The sequence below is a fragment of the Oratosquilla oratoria genome, chromosome 1 (genome assembly GCF_046742065.1).
Source record: "Oratosquilla oratoria isolate Oo_2021 chromosome 1, ASM4674206v1, whole genome shotgun sequence".
Lineage (NCBI taxonomy): Eukaryota > Metazoa > Arthropoda > Malacostraca > Stomatopoda > Squillidae > Oratosquilla > Oratosquilla oratoria.
Genome location: NC_134777.1, coordinates 16,610,495 through 16,618,698, shown reverse-complemented (window position 1 = coordinate 16,618,698; position 8,204 = coordinate 16,610,495). Strand labels below are relative to the sequence as shown.

The following is an 8,204-nucleotide window of genomic DNA, read 5'->3' as shown; positions in this document are numbered from 1 at the left end:
ACCTCAAACCATTCACTCTCTCCATTTCTAATCCTAACGCAAGCTCTACTACTCTCATAAAAACTCTTAACTGCTCTTAACAGCTTTCCTCCTATCCCATATATCTGCAGTACCTCCCACAGTGCCTTCCTGTCTACCCTGTCGTAAGCCTTTTCCAGATCCATAAAAGCCAAAAAAACATCCTTACCTTTTCCTATAGCTTTCTCACATATCTGCCTTACCACAAAAATATGATCTACACATCCCCTACCTGTCCTAAAACCACACTGTTCCTCACCAATTACTCCCTCTGTTCCTCTCCTAATCCTCTCAATCAAGACCCTCCCATAAACTTTCCCAACTACAATCAACAAGCTGATCCCTCTGTAATTACTATGCTCACACTTGTCCCCCTTTCCTTTGTAAAGCGGAACTATACATGCACTCCTCCAGTCCTCCGGCACTCTACCCTCTCTTAAACAAACATTAAACAACCTCACCAGCCAGTCCACCATAACTGTACCTCCTTTCTTCAGACATTCTGCATAGCATCCATCCAACCCAGGTGACTTACCTGCTCTCATCATCTTAATAGCTGCTTTCACTTCATCCTTCCCTATTTCTCCTCCATTTTCCTCACTCATCACGGTCATTTTCTTAGCGCTTCCCACTGCAACTACCTTTCCCTCCCTATCCTCATTCACATTTAGCAACTCCCTAAAATACTCTGCCCACCTTCCTCTCACTGCCTTCTCATCCATTGTCATCTCTCCATCTGCATCTTTTACCTTTTGTTCTCTACTTGATTCGCCTCCTTTTTCTCTTTTAATTTCCTTCCAAAACATCTTTTTATTACTTTCAAAGTTTTCTGTCATACTCTTACCCCATTTCACATCTGCTCTCCTCTTTGCTTCCTTTATTTTATGCTTAACTTCCTTTCTCTTTACTTTGTACCTCTCATCCGATTCCCTCGTCCTAATTTGTAGCCAATCTATGAATGCCTGCTTCTTCTCTTCTATACATTTCTTTGCTTCCTCATCCCACCACTTACCTTTCCTTGTATTTCCTCCCGCCCTCCTTGTTCCACACACCATCTTTGCACACCTTATGACTCCCTCCTTGAACCATCCCCATTCCTCCTCCACTCCTAGTTCTACTCTATCCTTTACTCCCTCCCACTCCTCTTTCAGCTTCTTATACTCACTCTCCTTTTTTTCCTCATTTAAGCAGTTCACTCCAAGTACCTCCCTACCTTCTGCCCTTTTCCTCTTTCTCCACCTATTCTCCACTCTCATTTTACCTTCCACCAGAAAATGATCTGATATTCCCCCACTCTCTCCCCTTAGAACATGTACAATTGTACATCCTTAACTCTTCCTACCATACTTCTGGGGCCGTATACACACAACTTTTTTGTTAGCCTTAACAATCTCTGCTAGCTAACAGAAAATCACTAAAAGTAATACACCAATGCTTAACAAGCAAATGTTAGCTAGTAAACAGTTGTTTGTCAAGTCCCGCTAAACAATGCTGAAGTTAGCAGCTTATGAACATGTAAATGGACGTATTATTAAAAATTGCACACATAAAACAGTGTCATTAATGCAGTTGTTCAAAATTTATTAATAGGGTATCATGACAGCACATAAATATCGTATCGATGGTGTGTGGTACAAGAAGGACAGGAGGAAATAGAAGGAAGGGTAGTGAGTGGTGGGATGAGGAAACAAAGAAGGTTGTAGAAGAGAAGAAGCGAGCTTTCACAGATTGGTTACAAAATAGGGCGAGGGAGTCATATGAGAGGTACAAAGACAAGAAAAGAGAAGTAAAGCAAAAGGTAAAGGAGGCAAAGAGGAGAGTAGATGTGAAATGGGGTAAGAGTATGACAGAAAATTTTGAAAATAATAAAAAGATGTTTTGGAAAGAAATTAAGAGAGGAAGAGGAGGCGAATCAAGTAGAGAAGAAAAGATAAAAGGTGCAGATGGAGAGATGATAATGGAAGAGAAGGCAGTAAGGGGAAGATGGGCATAATATTTTAGGGAATTGCTAAATGTGAAGGAGGATAGGGAGGGAAAGATAGCTGCAGTGGGAAATGCTAAGAAAATGGCCGTGATGAGTGAGGAAAATGGAGGAGAAATAAGGAAGGATGAAGTGAAAGCAGTTGTTCAGATGATGAAAGCAGGTAAGGCACCTGGTCTGGATGGATGCCATGCAGAATGTCTAAAAAAAGGAGGTACAGTGATGGTGGACTGGCTGTTGAGGTTATTCAATGTTTGCTGGAGAGAGGGTAGAGTGCCGGAGGACTGGAGGAGTGCCTGTATAGTTCCACTTTACAAGGGAAAAGGGGACAAGTGTGAATGTAGTAGTTTCAGAGGGATTAGCTTGTTAAGTGTAGTTGGGAAGGCTTATGGGAGGATCTTGATTGAGAGGATTAGGAGAGGAAGAGAGGGAGTAATTGGTGAGGAACAGTGTGGATTTAAGATGGGTAGAGGTTGTTTAGATCATATTTTTTTGGTGAGACAGATATGTGAGAAAGCTATAGGAAAGGGGAAGGATGTTTTTTGGGCTTTTATGGATCTGGAAAAGGCTTAAGATAGGGTAGACAGAAAGGCACTGTGGGAGGTTATGCAGATTTATGGGATAGGAAGAAAGCTTCTAGGAGCTGTCAAGAGTTTTTATGAGTGTAGTAGAACTTGTGTCAGGATTAGAAATGGAGAGAGTGAGTGGTTCGAGGTAAAGGTGGAATTTCGTCAAGGATGCGTTATGTCGCCCTGGCTGTTCAACTTATACATGGATGGGGTAGTGCGAGAGGTAGATGTGAGGGTAGTGGGTCAGGGATTGGAGAAGGTTAAAGAAAATGGAGAAAAGTGGGAGGTGAGCCAGCTGTTGTTTGCTGACGACACTGCGCTTGTAGCAGGATCGGAGGAGGGACTGAGGAAGTTGGTGACAGAGTTTGGGAGAGTATGTGATAGAAGAAAGCTAAAGATAAATGTGGGTAAAAGTAAGGTGATGAGATGTACAAGGGGTGAAAGTGGCAGTAGACTGGAAGTGAGCATTAAGGGAGAGCGACTGGAGGAAGTGGATAGTTTTAGATACTTGGGTGTAAATGTGGCAGGAAAAGGTGGAGTGAAGGTGGAGGTAGAATGTAGATTGAGAGAAGCCAGTAAATGCCTTGGTGGATTGAAGAGTGTAATGAGGAATAGACATTTGGGGATGGATGCTAAGATGAGACTGTATGAAGGAGTGATTGTGCCAACAGCACTGTATGTGGCATTAACATGGAACATAAGAGAGGAAGAGAGAAGGAGTTTGAATGTGCTTGAGATGAGGTGTCTGAGAAGTATGATGGGGGTTACTAGGCTAGATAGGCTGAGAAATGAGGAGGTGAGGAGGAGAACGGGGGTAGAAAGGGAGTTGGGAGATAGGGTTGATGAAAGAGTATTAGGATGGTTTGGAGACATGGAAAGAATGAGTGAAGAAAGACAAGTAAAAGAGGTATGGAAGGCAGATGTGGAGGGAGTGAACATGAGGGGACGTCCTAGGATGGGGTGGATGGATGGGGTGAAGGGGGCTTTGGGGAAGAGGGGAATGTCTGTAGAGGAAGGACGGGAGAGGACAGAAGACAGGGGTGAATGGAGAATGGTTGTATATATAGGATGTTGTGATGCATCCATCACACACCTGGGGGGTGAGGTAGTATGTGTGAGCAAAATTTGACGCAGCCCGAAGGGATTTCTCCCCGTCTTCTCCTTTTATGCATGGGGGGACGGAGAAGGGGGGTCGCCGATTTAATGAAGCGGCCTTGCTGTGGATGTGCTGTGTCTTGCGACACTGCTTCTGACCCAGGGCAGTGGACAAGGTGCAGGGATGAACCGTCATCCAGGAGGTGCTAAGATAAGAGGGAGGGTGGAGGGGTGTTTAGTGTATTCAGGGATGGAATGGGTGGGGATGATTTTATGCCTTTTCCTTTTTGGCTACCTCCCTTGTAAGGGGGAAAAGCCTTGGTATATGTATGTATGTATGTACTTATTAACCAACGACAGATATTTTTGGATGAAGGTGCATTGTACAGGCGGCCGCGCCACATTCAAATCTTCCGACAGAAGACTCAACAATTACTTCAGAGGATATAGACATGGCAGAAGAATCACAGAAAAAGAAAAGGAAGCCAAACTGGTCACAAGAGGAAACACTCCTCTTTGTTAACGTGATTATGGAGAAAAAATAATTATAAATGGGCGATTCAAACCAAGTTTAAGCCACAAGGAAAAGAGGGAGGCATGGCAAAGCATAACTGATGCCATTAATGGAACAAATCCACTGACTAAGCGGACTATGGAAGATGTCGAAACCAAATGGTTTTCTGTCCTCTCAAAATCGAGGAAGAAAATTTCGTCAATAAAGGCTGAATATAACCAATCAGGTAAGATTAACTTACTACTGTATATTCTTCCGTTTTAAGAAGTTAACATAAGTGAAATAGCTTTCACGTTATTCCTATTGCTTATTCACCTCAATCAACTTGTCACAATTACTTTCATTAAGGTAGAAATTTAGCATTTGAGTGTTCTTTCTCACAGTATTAATATCATGCATATTATTTAACAAAGGTGTTGTGTTGCAAGTACTGTAGCAGTCAAATTCAGTGCAAACTTAGTCATACATGCAAATTATATTGTACTGTAATGTGTAGTGATATTATATATTTACAGCTTTACAGTACTGTGCTAAAATATGATTTAATATTCTTGAAGGTGCTGGTGGCCCCAAAGCTCCTCCACTTGACGCAGTAGACATGAAAGTTGAAGAATTATTAGGGGAGAAGAATGCAACTGTGATAGGTGTCGTTCAGAATGATCTCGGCTTTCATACGTTGAGGTAAGATTCTTGCATTTTTTTTCTTTTGTCCTGTGTACTGTATTGGACTTTCTATTGTATAGTGTACCACAATTTTGGCTTAACATTTGCATTGATATAATTTTATCAGATAGTTCATCCTTCAGCAAGGCATTTTTACATACTGTACAATAGTTGATATGCATACTTCTCCTTGTGAGATTAAATTAGTTGCATGTTTTTAATTGTGATAAATTTATGCGATGGTTTTAGGAAGCTGCAGACCCAGGAACGGCAGGAAGACACCGAAGAGTTGGGAGAAGAACCACCCCAGCAACAGGTAGAGGATGATAGTGAACTCCCTCAGCTTCATTGGCAGTGTCCAAGTCCAGCCCCAACCACAACAATCTTGGCACAAGGCCCAGCACTTTGAACTCTTGGAGGATGGGTCCTTTATAGAATGCAACATAACTGAACCTGAAACCTCTAAGGCCCAACCAAGTACATCAACACCAAAACTAAAAAAGTGTTTAAGTGTCAGTGCTGAGTATGAACAATACAAAGCTGAAAAACGGAAATTGAAACTTGAAAAGGAAAAGTTAAAAATTGAAAAAAGGAAAGTAAAATTGTTAGCATTGAAGGGAAATATTGAACTTAAACAGAAGTTAATAATGGCTGAAATTGAATATTACCAGTCTTTGACAGCAAAAAATATGAAAAATTAATAAGTGAATTGTATTGTTTTAATTATTGGTACAGTATAAATTTATGCTGAAGAAATAAAAATATATTATTTCATTTATTAAGATTATACAGTATATTGGAGTACTGTAGCTTGCCTGTACTGTACATGAAGCATAAATTAATTATTTATTTATTAACAAGATTGGATCTCATGAAGATTGTCCACCCCAGCCACCCTCGTAATCCCCACTGATCGCGGCATCCAACACCAAAGTTTAGGTTAGTTTGGGTTAGGGAATGGTCGGGTCAGCTGAAGATTGTCCACCCCAGTCTCACTCTCATGAATATTGTCCACCCTAACACGCTTGGGGTGGACAATCTTCAAGGAAAAAATACAAATTATATTATTTTATAAACTGTATTTGTTTCAATTCATTTTATCTTTGACTTTTGACTATAAGTGGAATGAAAACTTGGTAGTAGAGAGAGAGCACTGCAACAGCAATCACACCTTCATGATACCTCACTCAGCCACTGATCTACTGCAATATTGAATAATGTACAAAAATTTAGTACAATTTAGAAAACAAGACTGGCATAAATCACAAATATTTATGCACAGTACTGCATCTCTGAGCAAGGGTAATTAAGTACAGTACTGTACTGTACTGTACTTAAACATTTATTAATTTAGTGAACATATATTGTAATGTATACAGTATACTGTATTGTACAGTATACAGTACATTCAGAAAAATTGATAAGGATAAGTAGCACATACCTGAAATGAAGATTGGCAATGTAATCTCGAAATGGATGTCCGTTACGGCCAGCCGGTCTACCAGGATTAGGAGGTATATTTGCTTCACCTGGCTCTTCTTCATCTGGACCTATGTCCCCTTCAGCTGCATCGTCGAACAGTTCATTTTCCTCGTTGATAGGCAGTGGAATCTTAAACTGCTTGCACATGTTATGGAGCAGAGCACAGACATAGACGATTTTGCATGTCTTCTCTGGAGACAATTGTACTTCACCATGAAGTACATGGAACCTTCGCTTGAGCTGCCCAATCCCCCTCTCTACTACACAATGCGTCCTCTTGTGTGCTCTGCAATAATTGTTAACCATCATAAGGTGAGGTATTGCAATATATACAGTAGCATCTATAAGCTGCATTGTGTTGAAGAGGAAATCTGTGCTGAAGAGGAATTCTATACTGTGTTGGTATTTTGGTTGTTATCACATTAAGTAATTACTAATACCTAGACTGGAGAGGATAATACCCCCTTTGAAATAAACTGTACTATATAGCATAAGACACATGATTTTAACTTGCGTGTTATAGTTTGTCTGAACGCCAGCCAGGGGGTTTAGATAAGGCGTCAGCAACCACTCCTTGCAAGGATAGCCACTGTTTCCCAGAAGGTAGCATCCAGCTGGGACATAATTTTGTTCAAAAAGTGCCTTCAAGCCAGACTCGTCCAATATCCTGGCATCATGTACTGAGCCAGGCCACCTTGCCAAAACATCAAGTACTGTACCCTATACTTGGCATCTAATACGACTTGCACGTTGATGGTGTGGTATCGTTTTCTAATTACATATAAATGTTCATCAACACTGGGATCCACAATTCTAATGTGTGTGCCATTTATGGTACCCATAACACTGGGAAACCTATGGTCTTCCATGAACTCTGCTCGTTTCACTTGCACTTCTTGGCGAGTCAATGGGAATTTTACAAATGGAGTTACAATATCTGGTTCTGACAGTGCATCAATTGTCTGAGTAATGACACGGCTGATTGTTGCTTGTGAGGTCCCAAAGTCGGCACTGCTGCAGCTGCTGCATTTTACATGTGGCCAAATATCTTAGGGTAATTGCCACCTTCATCTCGGGACTCAGTGGTCGATTCCGTTCTGTTCGGGACTGAAGTTCGTCCCTCACTAAATCAGCCACTGTTATTATACCAGCACGGTTCATCCTGAAGCGTTTGATGAGTTCATCGTCATTGTACTCGTTAAATATGTCCCGTCGCTGTCGATATACTTGCTGTCGTCTTTGTAGTTGTTGTTGTTGTTGTTGCTCTGCCATCTTCTCTACTAGGAGGAATTTGCTAAGAGCTTAATAGTCCTCCACAGCACTTTTACCTTAACAGTACTTTTAAGGCCATAACAAGGTTTCTGTATCCACTGTTAGTGCTTAACATCTAAATGTTAGCCTTAACAGGAATTTGTTACCCTTAACAGCTATTTGTTAGTGCTAACAAGTTTTGTGTATACGGGCCCTGGTCACCACTATATAGTCCATCAACGCTCTATCTGCCACCCTTCCATCCACCACCCTCACCCATGTGTACTTATGCTTGACTTTCTTCTTAAACACTGTATTTGCTATCATCAAATCTCTTTCAAGACACATCTCCACCATCATTTCTCCACTACGATTTTTACCTGGAGCTTCATACTTCCCAATCACTCCGTCTATTAGTTAATTTCCTACCTTAGCATTAAGATCTCCCAATTCAATTACATTGACATTTCTCCCCATTCCTCCTATGCACTCATTTATATATACCCAAAAAGCCTCCCTTTCCTCTACGCTCTTCTCACTACCAGGTCCATACGCACTTACAAAAACCCACATCTCCCTTCCCAGCATCACCTTCATCCACATCAATCTTGATGAAACCTCGTTCCACTCC

The 8,204-nt window shown here is 41.2% G+C and overlaps 1 pseudogene; it reads left to right on the top strand.

Moving 5' to 3' along the window:
* Positions 1-4,115: 4,115 nt before the first annotated feature.
* Positions 4,116-5,541, top strand: LOC143030239 (uncharacterized; annotated as a pseudogene).
* Positions 5,542-8,204: the final 2,663 nt, after the last annotated feature.